General features: G+C 33.0%; 1 pseudogene; it reads left to right on the top strand.

Annotated features, from left to right (window-relative positions):
- Window positions 1-14,462: 14,462 nt before the first annotated feature.
- LOC140596609 (E3 ubiquitin-protein ligase TRIP12 pseudogene) overlaps window positions 14,463-25,829 on the top strand; it is a 39,084-nt pseudogene continuing 27,717 nt past the window's right edge.

Here is a 25,829-nt window from a genome sequence, read left to right as displayed (position 1 = left end):
TTTAGCTAGTTTTGCAATAGTATTCTGGATGCCCCTTATAAAACTGTCCTTAAGTTGGTGGTTTTATATTATACAAATAAAACCATTATAGAAAAAAGTGTTTTTAATTTCCTATATATTAAGATGGAAGAGATATTATTAAATGCGGATGAGAAGATGGGAGATAAGGCAAAAAGAGTTATTCAAAAAGTAGAGGTCCAACTTTGCAATATTTACCATTTAAATGAGAAAGTTTGTAATACGAGTCACCAGACACAGTGTTGACTGGCATTGCTTATTACTAAGTAATAATTCCAGTCAACAATACATAGTTTCTATGGCCTTTTCCAGGTGCTATTCTCTTGAGTGGTACGCTGGGCCCTGCAGGCAGCCATACTGAGATGGTTGGCAGTTAGGACAGCTCCATTAATGATGTGAAAGAGGGACGCCTGGTGGCTCAGTGGTTGAGCATCTGCCTTCAGCTCAGGGAGTGATCCCAGGTCTGGGAATCAACTCCCACATCAAGCTTGCTGCATGGAACCTGCTTCTCCCTCTTCCTATGTCTCTGCCTCTCTCTCTCTGTCTCTCATGAATAAATAAATAAAATCGTTAAAAAATAAAAATAAGAAAAATAACAATGTGAGATAGAAAGGAAAGAATATTTTGAAAAATAAGAGAAATAACAATGTGAGAGAGAAAGGAAAGAATATTTTGGCACACTGCCCAAGTTTCTTAGGAATGACTATTTAAATATTAAATTATTGTTTACATCAATTTATTTTTGTCTTTCTGGTACCAAGGGGATATTTCTTAGCAAAGTGTCCCCAGTTACAAATACCAGTTCCCCCTCTCATGATATAGTTTCAATTTTTTTTTCCATTTTCCACATCTGTAAGCAAAACCACTATTTTTCCCAATCCCTATGTTTACAGATGAGACCTGGCAAGTGATTTCTGCCCAGAGGAATGTTGGTGAAAATGCTTTGTGCCACATGCATGCTCCACCATATAATCCCTCACCCTCTCTCAGGTGTTCTCTTACCCACACTCCTAGACATGAAGGACTGAGAAAAAAGTTGTGTGAGGGAAAGAGCCTAGATTCTAAGGGCACTGTGTAGAATAAGCTTGCCTACCATACACCTGATCAAAAATATCTGCAATGGATTTGCTTGAAAGAAATAAAATTCATGTATTACACTAAGACATTTGGGATTGGTTTATTTTATTAAAACAATATCTAACACCATGTCTCAGGAGGTGGTAGCAGTGAAAACTAGGCCTTCTACTCTGTTTGACCTGTGTCGGAGAGTGGTGTCCCACCCCCACCCACCCCACCCCACCCCCCGCCCATGTCACAAGCCCAGTACATCAAGACATCTTACCTTGGCTCAGTATGTATTACGTTGAGAAGACTGAGGAAATAGACTTCAAGAAAGGCCACTCTGCTTAGGCTATTTGATGCTCACTCTGATATGAGCTGATAAAGATTAGGCCTTCAGTTTGGTTATAACACAAATCAGAGAAGGGCAGAAATCACAGTGAATGATAGAATCGAGATTCATAGAAGTCTTGTCATACCTGGAGCAATGGAAAACTCTAACAAGAGGAAATTTAATAGAGATAAACCAACTCTTCACACATGCCCTCTACATAGCAGGTGAAGGGTCTTGCCTTAGTAGCAGATTGTTTGAAAAGACTTAGGAGATTTAGTTCACAATATGCTGAAGCAATCTCACAGTGACTGTGACATAAACTTGTGAACTAGGGATGCCTGCTGGCTCAGCGGGTTTAGCACCTGCCTTCGGCCCGGGGCATGATCCTGGAGACCCAGGATCGAGTCCCACGTTGGGCTCCCTGTGTGGAGCCTGCTTCTCCCTCTGCCTGTGTCTCTGCCTCTCTCTCTCTCTCTCTCTTTCTCTCTCTCTCTCGTCTCTCATGAATAAACAAATAAAATCTTTAAAAAAATAAACTTGTGAACTGTAAAATATAAGATGAAGGACAGGGAAAAGGGGGTGGGAGGTTGATGGTATAGCATAATTCTATGGTGGTCAGCCTACCTCTGAAGAATGGAGACAGAAGTTGGAACCATACTGGTGAGCCAAATTTGGAAGACTTGGAATATTTTTTTCTGAAATAAAAAGATACTATATCTTGAAATATTTGAATGGTTGTGATATGAAAGAGCTATCAGTAGACTTGCTTTGGGTGGAAGTTAAAGGAGAGTAGGCTTTTGCTGACCTGAAAGTAGAACTTTAAAGCTTTAAAAGTTTTATAAGTTTAAAACTCTGAGCCTACTGGTAATGAAATAAGCTAATTCCAGAAGGTATATGCTGCTCATCATTAAGTGTTCAAATAGAATGTAATGCGTAAATTCACGCATTAGAAGAGGTGTTGTACGAGATGACTTTTAGGCCTGCTTGTGGCCCTGCAAGTCCATGATTCTTTGATTCAGATATAATTTACTGGGACCTTCTCAAGTCATTAAAACAAGAGGGATAAAATATTTGTTTTGAGTGTGTCATTCTCTTCACTGAGATTATTTGTTCTTGTGTGCAATTTATTCAACATTTTAAAATTCTTTGGTATGTTCAAAAGACTATTGTTCAATTTCTGAGAGTTGCAAAAATAAAAGTTTAATGATCATCTAGTCTTCAATGGGATACTGCCTAGGTATACATAAGTGCCATAATTTATATGAAGTAGTTTAAGAGTTTGGAAGAGAGATTACATCTGTTTAGTGACACTGAAAAAGTCTACTTATATGGGGTAGAACTAAAATTTGAAATTGAATATTCAACTTAAATATAGCATTTGAACTTGAATATTTTCTTTCACTTCAAGCAATTTAGTTTTAACTAATACTATGGCACATCGTTGAAATAAATTGTATAATGCTAATAACATTTGGAACATGATTCCTAATTTTATCCTTTAGTTAGTTTTAAGACTATGAATATTCACAAATTGTTATTTTGAGGTAAATTAGTTTGAGGACTGATGATTCTATTAAGCCCCTATACTCATTCAGATTTCTCACATGCTGCTTCTGTTTACTAAATATTATCCTGGTCTCACAAGTTCTAATGAATTTTTAATTGTGAAGTGATGATATGGCTTTCTGCTAACATTCAGAAGTCATCCATCATTAAATATATTTTACAAACTGATTCTCTTCAGCTCCTGATCATTTGAAGCTTACCTACACCTTTGACAACTTATCGTTTGACTTCTTTGAAATAAAACAATAAACAATAAAACAAGATATATATATATATATTATGGCAACTTAAATTGCAGTTTCTAATTTATATACGTAACACCTTAATTGGATTGTTATCTTAGTTTCTCCTGGGAAATCCTCTCTTCATATGAAACTTTGCATTTTAGGCTCATTCTTGTTGATCCTGTTATTTGCAAACATCTATCTATTTATTATTCATTGAAAAACTGATTGTTCATATTTTGGATATTTTCATTTTTTAAGATAAGAGAATCTTTGCAAACTATTTAAATATGTTTAAGATTCTGTCAATTTCCCAATTTAAAAAGTGCTGTTTAGGTTACCTAAAAGATGCCATAAGATTAGTTATGAATATAATCTTCTCACTTCTACATTTGAATAGTCTGCTTTAAAAATGATTATAGCTAGCAGTGAAAACTAGTTTGACAATCAGAAAATATATGCACTGTATAACTAAGATCAAATTCTTTTTTATTAGTGTGGTGTTTTGGATGCCATGATTTTCAGGTTTTAATTTAGAACATTACCATAGGAAAAGAAATATGGCTGATTTAAGAAAAGGTAAAAGGTCAGAGAAATATTAAAATAAGAATAGTTGCAGGGCATTCAAAGAGTCATGAGTAGAGAATCCTAAATTCAATAAATTGTTCTGCATCTTGGAATTAGATGAATTGGCCTTTTAATGTGAATTTCAGTGTAAGTAAATACTACTTCTTAGAAATAATATCAATTAAAATTAACCATTTTGGAGGGTACCTGGGTGGCTCAGTCTGTTAAGCGTCTGCCTTTGGTTCAAGTCATGATCCCTTGGTCCTGGATTTGAGCTCTGCATCAGCCTCCCTGCTCAGCAGAAATCCTGCTTCTCCAGCTTGACTCCTGCTCTCTGTTGCTATCTCTGTGTCTCTCTTTCTCCCTCAAATAAATAGATACAATCTTTAAAAAATAATGTTTTGTGTAGTCTTTAACCCTAAAAACATATTGAATTTCAAATATGTAATGAGTGGAAATATGTAACTGTTTATATGGTTATTTATTCATCTCTTACTTTGGTTAGATATGGCCCTTATTCAAATCCTACACTAGATACAGGAAATACTAGATAGAGCAATAACTCTGAAATTAGGTGCACACAGCACTATGTAAGAAACAAGTTTCACCTTTTATTGTATCTATCCTTTCAATTCTTGTTTCAAAACCTACCCTATGAACATATGAGCCACCACTTTCTAATAAAAGCTTCCTTATGAGTTGAGACCATAGTGGATAATCACAATCTCCAGAGCAAAGCTAGACTTCTGGTTGGAAGACTTGGTCACCATAATTTCTCCCTGATATGCCTGCCAAAGTAAATTCTAACAATTCAATGTCCATTTCTCTGGTTTAAGGTTTTGCCTACAACTGGAAAGCAAATTAAGACATAGTAACCAAAAAAAAAAAAAAAGACATAGTAACCATTAAGCCTCAGCTTGAATTATGATTCCCCAAACATGTGTCTGATCACTGTCATTTCAAATATTAATGTTGAAATCAGTAAGCTGGTAGAAAATCACATAATATAGTATTTTGGAAAAACAAAGTTTTGGAGGCGAAAAAAGTATTTGATTTTAATTGCTAGGTCTTCTATTTAGGTATAATTTACTTACCTATCTATCCATAACTGACCTGTCTATAAAACTAGGAATGCCACCTCACTTCGCAGGTAGATGGTGGAACTGAAATGAAACAACATACCCATCATGGAATCTGTCCTAAATCAATGGTCTCTCCAAATATTGATGAAGAAGATTAGGGTATGTAGAGCTGAATAGGAGACAGATGTGTGGAGAGAGATGTGAAAATAAGGGAAGAAAGAGCCAAACCTAACCAGTTGAACAGGAAGCATATAGGATCAACAAAGGGAGATAAGACTTTTTTTTCCCTAAGATTTTACTTATTTACTGTTTCATCTCCCACCAAAACAACTCTGGGTGACCTCTGCTCATCATTCTAGTAATACAAGTAACTTTCATGTGTCTTAAATACAATAAAGATATTTTTAGTCATTATTTTATTTAACTACTGGGAACCGCAAAAATGTCCTGTGCTCTGCTTTGCTAAACTCTTCTTATTTGTAGTTATTCTGTAACTTTCTTTAGCCATTCTCTGTGGTTATCTCGACAAATTTCTTCATTTCATGAAAGCCAGTGCTTGGCTATTTTCTCTGTGCAGTCTCTCTCTCTGTCTAGGAGGGATTTAATGCATGCCTTGGTTCAGAAGTTATTGAATGGCCCATGTAATATTTCCATTTGGATGTCTTAAAAATACTTAAAATTCATGGCAAAAACCAGTCTTCATATCTTAAATTGGCTAGTCCAAAAAACAAGTTAAGACAGGGGTTTAGGAGTGGGTAGCTTATTGGAAAGTGTCTTCAGGAAATGAAATGAAGAACTAGAGGGAACGAGATGCTGAAGAAAGACTGTGAAGTGTGTGTGCCAGTGAGCTAGTCCTGCCACTTAGGGCTTACTTCCTCTGGTGACCTAACAAGGGAATGTATAGAATACATCAGCTTAGGCCCTGCGAATGGTAGGGTATTGAAAAAGGAAAGAAAAAGATTAATGAAATGAAATGAAAATTCTGTCCTCTAAAAACACTAACTACCAAAAATTAAAGGATAGAAAAAAAATATTAAGGAGTAAATATTGGCTGGGTTTTTTGTTTTGTTTTGTTTATTATTATTATTTTTTTTATTAGGTTGGCATATGAAGGATTACTTGGCTTTTTCTTATGGCACATTTCTCCATGGGGCCCTATGGAAGCTAAGGCTCCTTTCAGTCTTAAAAATAATACCCTGCAGCTATTTACCTCTTGTGGCTATTACGCTGATAATGTGATCGCCACAAATGGATGTAACAGGTGGCCATCTGCCTTTTCTTGTGTACAAACAAAATCTTCATAGATTGGTCAGTGAAAAATGAAATATTGTTAGACATTAGAGTATGATCTCTTGAATGATTTTAATAATGAACCAATGTTCATTCTACAACCTATACATTGATTATACGTCCATCAAAAATTCTATTAAGACAGACTATTATGCATTTTAATTATTGTCAGTTTAATAGCCAGAAGACTCTGTCTTTTCAGTCTCAATTAAGCTTTTTTAATTTTTTAAAAATAGGCTTTTTGGGGATCCCTGGGTGGTGCAGCGGTTTGGTGCCTGCCTTTGGCCCAGGGCGCGATCCTGGAGACCCGGGATGGAGTCCCACGTCGGGCTCTCGGTGCATGGAGCCTGCTTCTCCCTCTGCCTGTGTCTCTGCCTCTCTCTCTCTCTCTCTGTGACTATCATAAATAAATAAAAATTTAAAACAAATAGGCTTTTTGTTTTGTAAAATATGATTTCCAACATAGAAGAAGAGAATGAGTTATATACTATTTGACTTTTTCGTTTAATCTAGAGAAGTAAAAATACAGAATAAATTGATACTGACTACTGATCTCAGTGGTGATAGTGTAAAGTTTTTGTATAATTTTGTATAATTTGAAAAATGCTTTCATGTTTTTATGACCCCTTCATAATTCTTTATAGTTGAATTTCCAGGTCATTTTCTATCCACATGCTACTTCAGTTTTCTAAATCTCTGTTTCTAATTTATTCAGGAGCTCCTCTTTTTATATATTAGTGTATATATATATGTATATGTTGTATATATACTATATATTGCATATTATATCTTACTGTTCTTTGATGCTAACTATCAACTCCAAGCATTTTGAAGATATGGAGCAATCAGAAACTTTGTAGTGGGGGCTTGAGATAGCACAACACCTTTGGAAAATTCTTTGCCAGTTTCTTATTAAAACTAAGCACATACCTAACATATGACTTATAAATTCCACTCCTACGTATTCACTCTAGATAAATGAAAAGACATGCCCACACAGTGCATATTTATAACAACTTAAATCATAAAAAATACCTAAAAACTGGAAACAACATAAGTCTCCATCAATAGGTGAATTGATGTATGAAGTGAGGCATATTTCTATAATACTATTCACCAATTTTTAAGCACTTACTGCTATGGGAAAAAACATAAATGAATCTCAAAAACAGTATGTTGAGTGTAAGAACCTTATGCAAATGATTATACATTATATGGTGCCATATTTATGAAGTTACAGAAGAGGAAAAAAAACCCTAATCCACTATGGAAAAAATATCCCAAGTCATTGAACTCTTTGCAGTTTATAATAGGGGTGAGGAATGACTGGTAGCAAGAAAGACGATCTGAGGCTGTAATGGGAAGTGTTCTAAATCTACCTATAATTTGGGCACACAGATGTACACATTTGTAACAATTCAGTAACTGTATATTCAATATTTTGCATTTTATGTAAACTTTACCTCATATCTACAACTGTAAACACACATTGAAATACAGTTAATGATATTTATGATGAAAAATTTAGGGGGAAATATGCTTGTTTCTGAAATTTATTAAAATTCTTCCTAAAATAAGATAGATTAACTAATTAGCACCTGGGTGGCTCAATCCATTAAGCGTTTGCCTTCCACTCAGGTCATGATCCTGGGGTCCTGGGATCAAGCCTCATATTGGGCTCTCTGCTCAGCAGGGAGTCTGCTTCTCCCTCTACCTCTCCTCCTGCCTCGTTCTCTCTCTCTCAAATAAATACATAAAATCTTTTTTTTATAAAGATAGATTAGGGAAGCCCTGGTGGCTCAGTGGTTTAGCGCAGCCTTGGGCCCAGGGCCTGATCCCAGAGACCCGGGATCGAGTCCCATGTTGGGCTCCCTCCACGGAGCCTGCTTCTCCCTCTGCTTGTGTCTCTGCCTCTCCCTCTCTTTCTCTCTCTGTGTGTCTCTCATGAATAAATAAATACAATCTTTAATAAAATAAATAAATAAAAATAAAAGATAGATTAATAGATAAATAGAAGAATGACTAGATTAACATATATGCAATAAAGCAAACATGGTAATATGTTAATGTTAGAATTTATGTATTGTCTGTTGTATAATTCCATGCTTTATATATGTTGGTGCGCTAATTACTTTTATTTGTCAACTTGATTAACCCACAGTACCCAGAGATTCCGTCAAATATGTCCAGATGTTGCCCTGAAGATATTTTTTAAAGAGATTAATGTTCAGATTACTAGACTTTGAGTAAAGCAGATTATCCTCCTTAATATGGATGGGTTTTATCCAATCAGTTGAAGGTATTAAGAAAAAGATTGAATTCCCTTGAGGAAGAGGGAATTTGGCCAGCCTTTGCCTTCAGATTTTAACTGCAATATAATCTATTTCCTAGGTCTTCAGACTGCCCATCTATGCTGCAGGTTTTAGACTTGCCAGCCTCTGCATCCAATCATGGGAGCTAATTCCTTAACCATCAATCAGTCATTCTCTCCTCTCACTCCCTCCCTCCCTTTGTCTCTCATTACGCTAGTTTCTGGGTAACTCTCTGAGAATAATGTGCATTGCCCACAACCCTAAGTTTTCTAATTTAAGTGGTTGGATCATGGCATGTTTTATGGTTAATTTTTTCTTTTACTAAAATATTTTTGCAAAAAAAATATGCAATGGAAATCTCTCCGTGGTCATTGGTCATCACTATATTTATTAAATTTGGTTTGGTTTATAATAATAAATTCAAATATATATTATTAGTTTGTAAAGTAAGATAAAGTTAAAATAAGTAAAATACTAAGTTAAAATGGATTAAAATGCAATTCAGTCTTCCTTTTTGCTGGAAAAGAAGAGTTTTCCTGCAACTCTGCAAAGAAGCTACAGGAAAATTCAAAGACCAAGAGAAAATGTGCTCTGTCAGGCTGTAGATTAATGCTATGGGATGTTTGCTCAACATGTCCAGAAATTTAAGACAGAACTATTAGATATTTGAATCTTGGAGAATGGATAAGATATGAAGAGGAGTTGAAAAGTCTTAGGAGTATTTCTATAATATTTGGTAAGGAAAAATATTCATGAAGCCAAATTTTGCTCCGCAATTAGACCTTAAAAATAATTTTGCTTTATTATGAGGATTTGGCCTTTGCTTTATTTGTATTAGGATGTACCTGCTTTATCTTTGCCTTGCACTTAACTTTTAATTTTTTGATATTTTTATGTGTGTTATTTATGTCTGGCATATTTTATATATATCTTATTTGATAGATTCTCATTGGATATTTAATTTTGAACCAACTGTAATTATTTTTAATAGGAAAGTTTCATTTTTGTATGAAAAGATTTGTGCAAAATATCAAGCTATAAAATATTTAGAACCTATTCACATAAGTAGGATAAAAACATTAACTTATACTTATCAAAAATGATCTATAACTTTCTTTCAGCATTGAGGTGTTATTTTTTTCTTAAAGATTTTATTTATTTATTTGACAGAAAGAGAGAGCACAAACAGGGGGAGCAGCAGGGAGAGAAAGAAGCAGGCTCCCACAGAGCAGGGAGCCCCTGGTTCCAGGACTCCAGGATCATGACCCACACAGAAGGCAGGTACTCAACCAATTGAGCCACCCAGGTGCCCTGAGGTATGTTATTTCTTCTACTCTTTTTTTTTCTCTTTCAGCTATATGTACTTTATAATGGCATATTACTTATATCCTCCAAAAAGTTTTTGTTTGTTTGTTTTCTTGGTCATTTGAGTTTTTGCTTTTAGACACAATCAAAAGAACTTCTATCAGCTTATAAAGACTTGTAAACACTCTTAATGCAGCAATTGAAAGCAAAAATCTCAAATTACTTGGATATGTTAACTATAGGAATAAAATTGACAGTTATTACAAATTTGAAAATCAAATGCACAGCAACATATATAAAGACCTATACACAAAGATCAGATACAATGAGTCATATATATGCAAGGCTGGTTTTACGTCTAGAAAACAATTAATATAAGGCCTCATCATAATAGGATAAAATAAAAAAAAGATTATCTCAATAGGTGTAATAAAATAATTTGTTAACATCTAAAACATTCACATTTTTAAAAAAGAGAACCCTCAATAACTAGTAATATAAATTATTTTTCTTACTCTGAAAATGGCATCTACAAAATAAATAAATAAAAAAAAAGATGACAACGAATAGCACACTTTAAATATTTCCTCTACCCCTAAGATTGGATACATGCCCTACAGGAGGTTTTATCTCAGTACTTCTGCTTAACAGTATAATAGAGATTCAAGAGAATATAGTAAATTAATAAAGAATAGATAGATTGAAAAAAGAAGAAATAAAAATGGTCCTTTTTCACAAACAACACAATTTCTTATGTAGATATTTTAAAATAATTTACAAATAAATGACTAATAAGGAAATTTTAGCAAAGATGCAAGATACAATTAATGTAAAATGTCAATTGGATTTTTATCTCCTACCAAAAAAAGTCTCTGAATGTGAAATTAAGAAAGCACTCTTATTCACAATGACATAAAAAGTAATAAAATATTTAAGAACAATTTCAACAAAAAAGTATAAGACAGGTACACCAAAAACTACAAAACACTCCTGAGGAAAATTAGGTATCTCTAAGTGAATGGAGAAGTATATCAAGCTCATTGATTGGAAGAATAAATATTGATAGTATGGCAATTTTTTCAAACCAATCTGCAAAATCAGTGAAATTCCTATTGAAATCCTTATTTTGTAAATTAGCAAGCTGATGATAACATTTATTTAGAAAAGCAAAGGATAGCTACGGCAGTATTTTAAAAATAAGTACAAAACTGAAAGACTATCTGAATTCAAAACTTACTCGAAAACTAAATTAAATCTTACTAATAAAGTATAATATTTTCATAAAGATAAACATATAAATCAATGGAAAATAATAGAAAGTCCAGAAAAACACCAGCATGTTTTTGGTCAGCTGATTTAGGGTAAAAAGTGCCAGAAGATTCAATGAAAAGAGGTCAGCTTCTCAACAAACAATGAGGAAACAACTGGGTGTCCCAAAACATACATACATTTAGTATAAATTGAATGAACTTAGATCCTTACCTCACACCATGCAAGAAAACAAAAACAAAAGCAAACAAAAAAATCTAAAAATGAGCAACAGACCTATACACTATATACAAAAACTAAAATTATAAAACTAATAGAGAAAATGCAGGAAATTTTTGCGTGGTCTTAAATTAGGCAAAGGTTACTTATACATGACATCAGATGTATAATTTACAAGAGACAACATTAAAAGTGCAACTTTATCATAATTAAAAACTGACTTCTCTGGGGGCACCAGCAGTGTATGAGGGCTCCTCATTATAGTATTATCATTTTGCTGAAGACTAAAAAAGAGAAGGATATTTTCATATACTTATTGTCCATTGGATTTTTTTTTTTTAATAAAGTTTCTCCCTCCTTTGTAGGGACTGCTTGACTGGAGCAAGCAGTTCAAGGACTATTAGCGGATGTATGTGTCACATTTTAAGTAGAAGTGTTTTAGGGAATAAGTCTTCTCTCTTTTCTTTACTCTTAGGTATTAACTCCATCTGTTATTCTTCACTATAATTTCTCTGATGCTGTCAAAAAAGTTTTTTTTAATAGTTTGCCAAGTTTTTCTAATTCTTCTCAGTAGGAATCTATTAGTCTAATTTACCTAGACCTCCTTTAATAGAAACAGAACATACAATTCACTTTTCAACAATGTCAAGTATTTTTGTTATTTCTAAAATCAATTATCTAGACTAAAATTTTCACTTACCAACTTACATGATGTTGTGTTGGAAAAAGTTTTTTTTTTCATTTCCAAGTTTTATAATTTGGGGTCCAGGGTCACCCCCATTTTATTCATAAAATGAAATAAAATATTTTCATCATTTTAAAGTTTATAATATGTGTTAATTCTTTACAGAAAGATCGAATTAAATGAAATTTTATTTTTTAAAGATTCTATTGATTGATCAATTTATTAGAGGTCACACAAGTGGGGAAGAGACAAAGGGAGAGGGAGAAGCAGACTCCCCACTGAGCAGGAGATCCCAGGACCCTGAGATCATGACCTGAGCCAAAGGTAGACACTTATCATCTGAGCCACCCAGGTACCTGAATTAAATGAAATTTTAATTTTATTAAGATGCAATTTTCTGATAAGTATCAGTCTAAACAAGTATTGATATTAATTTTATACCGCAGTGGCACAAGAGTGGCCTTATTGTATTACAATCATAGAATGTTACTGAACAAAAATGGGATAGATTAACTAGAGTGATCATATACATTGTTCACAAAGAAAACCTCTGAATAACTTCCAGCTATTTTTACCTTCAAAAAGACCAAATGTCATTTTTTTAAATGATGTGTAGTTGCCTAAAAGCCATTTTTAATGCAAGGAAACAAGAAGGGAGTTTTACAGACTACTGGATTAATCAATTTTAATAAGATATTATTTTATGAGGCTTTTATTATTATTATTATTATTTTTAATGAACAGATATGTTCACACATGATTTTTTTAATTTTTTATTCATGATAGAGAGAGAGGGAGGGGGGCAGAGACACAGGCAAAGGGAGAAGCAGGCTCCATGCTGGGAACCCAGCGTGGGACTCTATCCCAGGACTCCTGAGCCAAAGTCAGGTGCTAAACCGATGAGCCACCCAGGCATCCCGTATAAGAGATTTTTAAAAATCACATCAGTGAATGAAATAATAGTCTAATTGATATAATTAACTTCTACGAAAAAAAAAAAATAACTTCTACGTTTGTTACAGCAGTTCTTATTTGATTATGCATGGTTTAAGAGTTACTTGAGTTAATTACTTGCTTTTTGTCCTTGTTTATAATTTATGTCATAAGACTATTCTCTATATATTCAATACCATGTTAAACATTCTAGATGGAAGATAATCTTTCCATCATTTGAAAGTTTAGTTTGTACTTTTATTTTAGCTTTGACTGCATAATTTAAAAGGTTATAAGAGCTAGTACAGGGATCCCTGGGTGGCGCAGTGGTTTAGCGCCTGCATTTGGCCCAGGGCGCGATCCTGGAGACCCGGGATTGAATCCCACGTGGGGCTCCTGGTGCATGGAGCCTGCTTCTCCCTCTGCCTGGGTCTCTGCCTCTCTCTCTCTCTCTGTGTGTGACTATCATAAATAAATTAAAACAAATTAAAAAAAAAGAAATGAAAAAAAAGAGCTAGTACACAGAACATATTATTTAGAATAATGTTTTTACCCATTTTCTCTTTAGCACAGACTATTTTATAAATTTTGTCATTTGTTAGTATAATATTTTCTTATAGTACTTCAAAAAACTATCATTTACAAATTACTAGCAGATTTAATCTATTGTGAAACAACTTGTGCTATATATATACATATATATTTTTAGTATATTTCATATAGCTTTTATCTTTGGCAACTATTCATAAAATATTTGTTTTAAAAACACTTAAATAAAAAATAAAAATAATAAATAAATAAATAAAATAAATAAATAAATAAAAACACTTAAATATACTGGCATTTTTCAAGCCTCTAGTTTCTTTAGCTTTGAACTGTCCAATTTATGTGACCTTTGGCTAGCTTTTGAAAATATGCTCTCAACACTTAGTTCACCACTGAGTTCCAATTTGTGATACACAGAGGGAACTCTAGGAGTCCATTTATATGACAGATAGAAACATGTCCTTTTTCTTTCACTGAATATCACTTTAAGAACCTAATAGGGGGAATGTAGCTTTCACAATATCTTCAGAGCCTCAAAAACTCAGCTAACTCTATTGAAAATTAGAAGACTGTAGATAGCTGATTTCCCCAACTTTACTCAAATGCACAGAGTCAACTTTGTATATTTCATGTATTCAGTGTACATTGCTAGCTTTTAAAAGTGTGTATTTTTAGTGTGATTTTAGATCAACTGTAATTAACCTCTTTTTAAATCGAACATTTTTTAAAATGTTTATTTTATAATCTTCTATTGAAGTAAAGTCAATAACTAGAGATAGTGCATTAACATATCCAAGATAATTGAGAAACAAACAGATTTATATATGCCACATCCCTCAAGAATCAACTATATTTTGAAATAACTTTTGCCAAGAAAATTTTTTTTAAAACTCCACATTCCCTCCGTAATTAATGAAGTTAGTTATGTCCACTCTTCTCCAATTTGGGCCTGTGTGCAATCACAATGGATTTAAAAAAGACTCTTTCTATAATCAAGCACTTTATAGTATCAGACCTAAGGCATCTTTATGAATAAAGCATGCATGAGCAACAATGTTGGGAATTACGTGTGGTCAATATGAAGTCTTTGTAGCACTACGAGAAAGGTTCTTCCTCAGCCGTGAACTGGTGAGGTGAATAATTCAAGTAAGAATTGACATTGCTGGAGGCCAAAATGCTGAAATATCTCTCTTTTTTTTTTTTTATGATAGTCACACAGAGAGAGAGAGAGGCAGAGACACAGGCAGAGGGAGAAGCAGGCTCCATGCACCGGGAGCCCGATGTGGGATTCGATCCTGGGTCTCCAGGATCGCGCCCTGGGTCAAAGGCAGGCGCCAAACCGCTGCGCCACCCAGGGATCCCCCTTTTTTTTTTTTTTTAATTTATGAAATATCTCTTGATTAGAATTATAAGAACATGAGAGATTTTTGGAGAGAGAATAAAGGTCATTTGGTCCATCAAGGCATAGCCTTTTTAGTACTCCATTTCCCCAAGGATGGCATCTAATTGTTTCTTGAATGACATCCCTGTTTTTGCCTCATCAACTTTGCCTGCAGGCTCTTCTAAGCATTAATTATTCTCCACATGAAAAGGTACTTTCTGAAATATGTGGTGAATTTATTTTTTAATTTCCATTTATGTCTTTTTGTCCTATAATCTGTATTAAAATGGAAATAATAATTTGGATTGACATTATCTGTGGCAGTTAAGACTTTATATGCTTCAAATCAGCTCCAACTCTGTCCTTAATATTATATGCCCAGATTTATGGTCCTAACAACAAGCACTGCATAGCAAACAGTGGTAGGGGTCCCAGTGAGAACATTTAATACTTTGAAAATTCATAATCTCTCAAGTATATATCTTTTCTTTGTAAAATAGAGATGGGTACTTACTAAAAATAACTGAAAAGTAAATGAATTAATCGGTGTATTCCCTACCACTTGCATATATACATATATATATACATGTATTTTTATATACACATTTTTTACCCAAGATCAAATAATTATTTCATCATATTTGACTAAATATTTACAAAATATAAAACATAATCACAACTTACACAAATTTAGAAATATGCATGTAAAATACATAGTATTTTCAAGTTAACTGAAAGCAAAAAGAAATGCTATTATTCTGTAGACACAAAGAAATCTGAAAACTTTTTTTCTAAACAGCAACTAACACCCTTTTATTTTTTGTTTTTTGAAATGTTAGGAAGGGGAAATAATTACTTTTACAATACACGTCTCCCTTTTATAACATTAACTAAATTTTAGAAGATCAATTATTCTGTTGCAATGACACTAGTTAACATCTTACTTAGGCCAAATGTAATGAAATCTCCATGACAAAGACGGATCCAGAGTGAGTGGTAATCCAGGAGAGCCAGATAGTTAAACCAATCATTGCTTGACATTATGCTGACCACAGTGATTGGTTCTAGTTGATCCATTTAGATCAATGTTCCAAAGTTTGTTCTGAATTGTGAAAAACAATTATTTGTCTTCCCTTACATATGAAGGAGGAAATACGTGGCTTCAACTGGTGTCAGCAAATTGCCAATTATAAAATAATCTAAGACATGTGCAAATGTGAAATAGAGCCCTCCCAAAGTGGGAACTGAAGCCCTGGAGACCAATCGAAATTTCCATTTTTCAGTTACAGGCCAGAGAAATTTGTTTAAACTCTTTTAGTTTAGGTGTCATTAACTGCAAATGAAAGCATTCAAGCTGGTAATCTAAATTTCATTTTTAAATTAAAATATATCATTTTTGTGTTTATATAATGTTTATGTGCTTCACATCTGTGTGAGTCTAGATATTCATAGTTATGTCATAAACTATTTTTAAGGATCATGATAAAATTATGAATAATTAAGATACTCCAATGGCAACAGTTTAAAGGTAGGCAACACACACACGCACACACACACACACACATAGATATATGCTGGAAAAGAGGTAGATGAAAAAAAAAAAGAGGTAGATGGACTAAGGAGCCTATGAACATGGTCTACTGGCTGGTCCTGGCAGCATACCTACCTCAACAGTAGCTAGTAGAAACATCAAATCTAATTTAAACTCCCCCCCTCGCTTTTTCAGTTATTACAGTATGGTCAATACCAGCACAGTTACCCAAAATAAACTTATCCACGGGATTGACCATTCTTTACAATATCCTGAAATAGAATGTCAGTTTAGACTTCTCACTTACATGTTACTTCTGAAAAAAAAGGACAGAGGTGAAGAAAAATATTCTTTTACTATTATTATTGCTTTCAGGGCCCTTGTCATTAGTTTTTATTGTCACAAAAGTAGAAGAAAGTTTCATATGATCATGAGAGATACTTTAATCACAAAGGAAGAGGAAAGTTATGACAAGAGAAGTCTTTTTCTTTTATCACAAGAGCAGCAGGAGTCTCCCTTTATCCTGAGAAAAGGGAATCTCTTTTCCCATTTCTCTTTTTGAAACACCTTTTGGAATAGAGGATCATAAATTTTAGGAAGGAAGAATTGATTCTGAGACAATTTAGAATTTTTAGGCTTATTTTCTAATTTGAAAAAGTTGTTTAACTTCTAAGATTGCTTTTTCAACTATAAAAATCATCCTAATGTATTAAACCCTAATGGCCAAGGAATTAGAAAAATTAAAATAGAAAAATATAGTGATTCATAAATTTGTTTATTCATTCCTGTGATTCCTTGAGTGCTGCAGAACATTCTATGGGCACTTGGTTACTGGAGATAAGACAATATAAAATTAAAGTATGCAATATGTGCAATGTAAGACAATGTGAAACTTTAGAGTAAGAAGAACTCTTGTAATTTAGTCAACAGTCATTAGATTGAAATGACAAGTGAAAATTGACTTTTTAGTGGGTAAACTATACATTTCTTATCACACTATGTACACACTGTTCAAACTATCCCACTTCTGATTAATTTTATATTACCCATCAATTATGACTTTATTTGTAGTTAACAAAAAATGGTAAGTAGTAATAGGACTGCTTGAGGACATTCTCAAACTTATATATTCCTTTTTATGACAAATTATACTATTTTTCTAAATCATTTTAGTAATAGAAAAACTGAATTCAATACATTTTCACCATGCCAACTATTCAAATACACAGTTGAATTGATCTTGCATTTTCAAAATAGTTTAAATAAATTTTTGCTATAGTAATGAAGCATAGAGTAGAAATAAACATGCACACTTCTAAAGATTTAAATATTACATATATTATTCAGCCATTTTTCAATGGCTAGCAATTTCATATAGTTAATAAACACCTATTAGCTATATTAACATAGTTAATAGAAAGACTTTTATTTTGCTAATATGTTTGGAAAAGCCAAAAGTCATGAGTATGATTAGAAAATTATATGAATCCTTGCTTTTAATAATTCAATCTAAACAACTGATTTATATTATTTGAAGTAAATGAAGATATGCTTCCCCTTTAGGTGTTAATTATTTCAGCAAAACTATAAATTCTTGATTTACAATGAAGCGTAAAGATTACTGTTCTAACATGAGCTTCATGCTTACCACATACCACAGTTACTCGAATAAATGACACCAGATTTCTTTTTTTTTATTTTTTTATTTTTTATTTTTTTGACACCAGATTTCTAAAGCAAATAATTCCCTGTGAGTAAATTGCACTTTGGCTTGACACTGCCTCCCACAGAAGCGGGTATATCTCTTGCCAGTCTCTTCCTTCCCCATGATCTATCCGTTTTCAACAAACACATTTAACAGCTGTGGATACAAACAAGGCACATTTGGCAAAAGTAGGAACCAGATGCCAAAATCTGAATGTATGTTCTATTCAAAGCATCCGGCCCTGTTGCTAAGTACTTGGTGTCACCACTGTTGGCTCCCTCTCTTAATCATCTACTGGCAGGCAACAGAGGCACATCTGGGGATATTGTCGAGGTGATGTAGCTGTGCTCTGGCCACCTTGTGAGTTGCAACCATTTTGAGGTAGCTTCCTATTTCTAAGAATGTTTTGAAAAAACTATTATGAAATATGTTATACATTATGACATATATTTATATTTTTATACTATATGAAATACACACACACACACACACACACACACATACTGTTATGAAACACTAAAAGAGCTCATTGAAAATAAAATTCCCAAATTTAAGACTTTCAAATTTCTGCCTGGGAGCAAGACACTGTTATCTGAAATAGTTAAAACACATCCTTACAAAGTATGTGTGAACAAATGTAAAGTACAAATTAATAGTGAAATCTGCATGATAAATGACTTTAGCTACCTAGGCAGAGGATTTGTTGTAGCTCAGATTCTCTTATGCCTGAGACTAGCTTGCATGTGTGGAGTTTATTTGGAATTTGAGCCCAGAGAGCAGAAGGGAGGAACAAAGTAGTGAGGTGAGGTGGGAAGGGGCAGGTAGTTAAATAGGGAAGTAGGAAATCCAACAGTAAGGTAGGCATCTCTTCATTTTTGCTGGATCCCATGGTACACACTCTGGGGACGCTCCTGAAATATTTTTTTCAGAGATACATATCTGAGGGAGGAAAAGGGGAAACATTGATTTTTATTCCCCCATCTGAGAATTATTTCCTGCTTTCCTGTGCCACTTAGAAATTTTGGAGTTGTGCATGTGAGAATGTTGACTAGATTACTGTGGTCTCCTCATTGTGTGTAAGAGAAGAAAGGAGTATTTCACATGGCACGAGCTTGTGTCAAGGCATTGTTAAATTACACCCAAAGTTGCTGGATTCTGGAATCTAAGGTGGAACTTATGAGATTTGAGTTGGTAAATAAGCAGTAACAAATACACAGCTACTATTTCCTTAGCTTTCTACATACATTGTCACATTAATGTTCACAATAACTCTAAAAGTAGATATTCTTATCATTATGCTTCTATTTTATAGTTGAAACTAAGGATGTAGAAAAGTAAGGCAGTTTTCCCAGGATCATTCAGATAGAGAGGCCCAAAACTAGAATTTGACCTTTTTCTGGATGCTGTACAAGATTCAGTCCCTGTTAACAGAGGCTCTTATCTACCAGTGACTTAAAGATCTGTTCCTCAGCACAGATGAAATGCTTTGTTCATTCCAGGTGATAGAAGGTCTGCCAGAGTTGCTACACTTGAAAATTATTCCCTAATGCTGACTCCCTAATGCTCGTGCCTCATTCGCATCTATCACCTCTGCTCAGTTGACCTTCATTTTTTTAAACAAGATTTTATTTATTTTTTGAGAGAGAGAGAGAGAGAGCAGGGAGAGGGGCAAAAGCAGAGGGAGAGAATCCCAGGCAGACTGTACTGAGTGCAGAGTCTAGGCAGGGCTTGACTTTCCCAGGACTCTGAGGTCATGACCTGAGCCAAAAGTAAGAGTCAGACACTTACCCAACTGAGTCATCCAGGTGCCCATTAGGTGACCTTCCTATAGTGTCTCCTAGTTCCTCCCTCTGCCCCTATGCCCTGACCCATTCACATAGTCACTTTCTTAGGGTTCTCAAAAAAGAATTGATAAATAAATCATAGCAAAACCTAACCAAACAGATTAAATGTTTTTTTTTTCATTCAACAGTATTGAAATAACCAGTTATTCTTCAAAGGAATTATGGGTGCTGTTCAGTCACTGGAAAAGGAAAACTGAAGAAAAATAGACCAAGAAAAGGAACTAAATCATCTATATTACAACCTACCATCATTTTATGTGTAGAAGAATAACCAATTTCTACAAACTATCCCTTTATGGTTTGGTTAAATTTAAGGTCAGAAGCAAGAAAATAATATGAGTGAATTAAATGTGCATTGGTTAACATAGATAATTTAAAATAAAATGCAGATATACACAGAAGTATATGGAAGACAACAGTTATTTTGAGTCTTACCTAGAGGTAAAAGAGTTTGCATTTCATAGGCAGAAGTGAAATCAATCTAAGTCCTCAAAGAGGAGTATGGGAGTATATAGCATTTGAAAAAGAAAATCTTTGGGCAGCCCTGGTGGTCCAGCGGTTTAGCCCTGCCTTAAGCCCAGGGCATGATTCTGGAGACCTGGGATTGAGTCCCACATCAGGCTCCCTGCATGGAGCCTGCTTCTCCCTCTGCCTGTGTCTCTGCCTCTCTCTCTCTCTCTCTCTCTCTCTCTCTCTCTCTCTCTCTCTGTGTGTGTGTGTGTGTCTCATGAATAAATAAATAAAATCTTAAAAAAAAAAAGAAAAGAAAATCCTAATAGCTATGTTAAGGTCTGGTGTGAATCGAAAAATCAAATTACTAAAATAAAAGAAATAAAATAGCTGATTTCTATAAAGTGAAATATGAGTTGATAAGGGATCCAGATTTATTAAGGACAAAATTATCAAGATTTATTGATGGGAAAAGTTATGAAATACATGTATATATGTGACTCTAAGTCACATATTAGAGCATCAAGATTTACTTAGAGTGATAGAGACATTAGATAGGACTGACAATTTCTAGGAAAATACATGATGGATGCTACTTTATTAAGAGAAAGAAAAAAGAGACTAGAAATGGCTGATCCCGGTAGAAAAATAAATGTAAAAAGAGTTTTATTTTTTTTATTTTTATTTTTATTTTTTTTATAAAAAGAGTTTTATATAGAATGTTGATCATACTACAAGCCTTCAAATGTTTTTCTAGTTAACAATTAAAGGGGAAAAGGTAGTAATGAATGAGACATAAGGTTGCCAGAAATTGAATAGAGGAATCGGGGACATTATCAATATAGAAAAAATAGTGGTGTTGGCATCCAGTCCTGCCAAAAATCTCCCCAAAGTATGGAAAAAATCCTCAGTGTGAAGTAATTTATATCATAGAATGATTCCAGTGACAAAGAAAGAGCACCAAAATTTAAGAGATGAGGCAGGCATATAGACAAATGCAATAGAATGCTATATCAAGTTAATCTTACATTAACCAGGAAATATGATTCATCTTTAAATCTCTCAAAGTTCATTGTAGTGATAGTTGAATACAGAAAATTATTAGGTATAGTAAAATGTTTTTACTGAAACATTATAAAGTGAGCAAAATAAATGAAATATCTACTGTACTTCTGAAGGATGACCATGAAATTTTAATGCACTATAAGATTAATAATATAGCTCAATAAGATTGATATATTAAAATATATAATCTATTACTACTTAAGGAATTATAGTAGTATTTTTTTAAATTTTATTTATTTATTCATGACAGACAGAGAGAGAAGCAGAGACATTGGCAGAAGGAGAAGTATGCTCCCGATGAGGAGCCCGATGTGGGATGCAATCCCAGAACCCCGGGATCACAGCCTAAGCCAGAGGCAGACATCTAACCACTGAGATACCCAGGTGCCCCAAGGAATTTTAGTAGTTTGTCAGATAAACATGCAAGTCCTTTAGTTGTAGACTTCAAAATTTTAACTTCTACACCAATGAATATAAGATACATAATTATGTACGTAGTCCATTTTGCTAAGTAACATGACTACATGCATTTGAATAGAATTTTATCTAGTGAAAGAACTAACAGCATGACAGCTATTCACTGCCTCCTATGAATTGGAAAAACGGTATTGATGGTCTAAGACATGCATTTTTATTGTTGTTCAGTCAGAACTTGAAATATACTAAGAATTCCAGGACTCTGAGAAGTATTATGAGAAGGCAGAATATATTATTTTAACATTTGAAGCAACTAATAAAAATGTCTATTCTAAACTGACATTCAAGTTTATTAATATATTAATAAGGGCAGCAATATGTTGTCATTTTTTCCTTACAGTCATGAGGAATTATTTCAAATATGAAGCTACATATTATTGATTGAGAAACTTAATATATAAAAATTAAAGATGTCACATGTAAAAAATAAGATGTTCATCAGTTAAAACCAAAATCTCTTTAATATGGTTAAAATTTTATTTTACTAATCATGTATGTAATATGCTTAAGAAGCATGGCGTTCAGAACTATATATGTTAAATACTTCACTTAAGAATTTTATTATGAGGGCAGCCCTGGTGGCTCAGCGGTTTAGTGCCGCCTTCAGCCCAAGGCATGATCCTGGAGACCTGGGATCAAGTCCCACGTCGGGCTCCCCGCATGGAGCTTGCTGCTCCCTCTGCCTATGTCTCTGCATCAATCTCTCTATTATGTCTCCCATGAATAAATAAATAAAATCTTTAAAAAAAAAAGAATTTGATTATGAGGGACAACTGGATGGCATAGTGGTTGAGCATCTGCCTTCAGCCTAGGGCATGATCCTGGGGTTCCAGGATCAAGTAACACATTGGGCTCCCTGCCTGGAGTCTGCTTCTCTTTCTGCCTGTGTCTCTGCCTCTCTCTCTCTCTCTCATGAATAAATAAATAAAATATATTAAAAAAATAATTTAATTATGACCATGAATGCCTTTTTTATTTTAAAAGGTAAAGTTATTTTAACACATGCAATAGAGCAATGTCCACTCGTTGAATCATTTTTTTGTTTTTGTATTTTAATGATAAAGTTATAGGTGGTTGCAAGCAATATTTTTGCATTTTAAAATTGAAAACTTTTACTTTACGAATACTAAATGGCCAAGAACTAAACATGAAGAGATGAAAAAAAGAGCAGCAGATGGGGAGGATGTGAAGCCAACCATACTTAAGAAGCCGAAACCAATTAGAAAGGTATCACTGAAAGCTATTCTACACAGCCGACCTAAAATGGAGAGCAAGTATAATAATAAAATGCCATGGTTGATAGCTCCTAAGGCCTGTGGAATGTCAAGAAGCAGTACGAGTGTAATGTTAGCACCTTAATAAGCAATTTATGAGTAATTCAATGCAAGACTGTTTCTGTTTTTGGAAATGAAAATAATCGATCGAAACGAGAAGAGTCAAATCGAAATGAAAATAATCGAATCGAAACGAAAATAATCGAATTGAAAAGAAACAAATTGAATTGAATCGAAAAAAATCAAATCGAATCGAAATTAACCAAATTGAAATGAGAGAAATCAAATCGAATCGAAAATAATCGAATCGAATCAAAAATACACAAATCGAAATGAAAATAATCGAATCGAATCGAAAAAATTCGAATCGAAAAGAAACGAATTGAATCGATTCGAAAAAATCAAATAGAATAGAAAATAAACAAATAGAAACGAAAATAATCAATCGAAATGAAAATAAATGAATCGAAATGAAAAAAAATCAAGTAGAAGTGAAAAAAATCGAAACGAATCGAAAATAATCAAATCGTATCAAAAATAATCAAATCGAATCGAAAATAATCAAATAGAAACGAAAATAATCGAATCGAATCGAAAATAATCAAATCGAAATGAAAATAATCGAATAGAATCAAAAATACTCGAATCGAAACAAAAATAATCTAATAGAAATGAAAATAATCAATCGAAACGAGAAAGTCAAATCGAAACGATAATAATTGAATCGAAATGAAAATAATCGAATCCAAACGAAAAAAATCGAATCAAAACGAAAATAATCGAATTGAAAAGAAAAAAATCGAATCAAATAGCATCAAATCGAAAAAAATCGAGTCGAATCCAATTGAAAAAATAGAATCGAAACGAAAATAAACGAATCGAAACAATAATAATCGAATCGAAACGAAAATAAATGAATTGAAATGAAAATCATGTAGAAGCGAAAAAAATCAAATCGAATCGAAAATAATCAAATTGAATCGAAATTAATCGAATCGAATCGAAAATAAAAAAATAGAAACGAAAATAATCGAATCGAAATGAGAAAAGTCAAATCGAAATGAAAATAATCGAATCGAAACGAAAATAATCGAATCAAAAAGAAACAAATTGAATTGAATCGAATAATATCAAATCGAATCGAAATAATCAAACCGAATTGAAAATAATCAAATCGAAATAGAAAAATCAAATCGAATCGAAAATAATTGAATCGAATCGAAAATAAACAAATCTAACTGAAAATAATCGAATCAAATCGAAAAAATTCGAATCGAAAAGAAACGAATTGAATCGAAAAAAATCAAATAGAATTGAAAATAATCAAATTGAAACGAAAGTAATCAATCGAAACGAAAATAATCGAATCGAAACCAAAATAATCAAATGGACATGAAAATAATCGAATTGAAAATAATCAAATCGAAACTAAAATATTCAAATCGAATCGGAAATAATCATATAGAAACGAAAATAATCGAATCGAAACGAAAATATTCAAATCGAAACCAAAATAATCAAACCGACATGAAAATAATCGAATCGAATTGAAAATAAATCGAAACTAAAATATCGAATCAAATCGAAAATAATCAAACCGAATAGAAAATAATCGAATCGAAATGAAAAAAATCAAGTACAAGCGAAAATAATCGAATCGAAACCAAAATAATTAAATCGACATGAAAATAATCAAATCGAATCGAAAATAATCGAATCAAAATAAAAATAATCGAATCGAATCGAAAATATTGAATCGAATCGAAAATAATCGAATCAAAACGAAAATATCTGAATCGAAACAAAAATAATTGAATCGAAATGAAAAAAATCGAATCAAAACGAAAATAATCGAATCGAAACGTAAATAATCAAATCGAAATGAAAATAAATGAATCGATTTTAAAAATCGAATTGAAACGAAAATAATCGAATCGAATCAAAAATAATCGAGTCGAATCGAAAATAATTGAGTTGAAACAAAAATAATCCAATCGAAATGAAAATAATCGAATCGAAATGAAAATTATCGAATGGAATAAAAAGAATACAATCAAAAGAAAAATAATCAAATCGAAATGAAAAAAATGGAATCGAATCAAATCGAATCGAAGAAAATCAAATCGCATCGAATCGATAAAAATCGAATGGAATGGAATTGAATCGAAACGAAGATAATCGAATCGAAACGAAGATATTCGAATCGAATAAAAACATAATAGAAACGTAAATAATCGAATCGAAACGAAAAAAATCGCATCAAAACAAAAATAATCGAATCGAAACCAAAATAATCTATCAAAATGAAAATAATCTAATCGAATTGAAAATAATCACATCGAAACGAAAATAATTGAATCGAATCGAAAATAATCAAATCGAAATGAAAATAGGATAGAATCAAAAGTAATCAAATCGAATCGAGAATAATCAAATCGAAATGAAAATAATCGAATTGAAACAAAAATAATTAATTGAAACGGAAATAATCAAATTGAAACGAAACAAATCGAATCGAAACGGACAAAATCGAATCGAAACAAAAAAATCGAATCAAAAAAAAATCGAATTGAATAGCATCGAATCGGAAAAAAAAGAATCAAAACGAAAACAAATAATCGAAACAATAGTAATTGAATCGAAACGAAAATAAATGAATCAAAACGAAAAACAAAGTAGAAGCGAAAAAATCG

The sequence above is a fragment of the Vulpes vulpes genome, unplaced genomic scaffold (assembly GCF_048418805.1).
Source record: "Vulpes vulpes isolate BD-2025 unplaced genomic scaffold, VulVul3 Bu000000731, whole genome shotgun sequence".
Classification (NCBI taxonomy): domain Eukaryota; kingdom Metazoa; phylum Chordata; class Mammalia; order Carnivora; family Canidae; genus Vulpes; species Vulpes vulpes.
The sequence above is the reverse complement of the archived record's forward strand: the minus strand, read 5'-3'. Positions and strand labels throughout refer to the sequence as shown.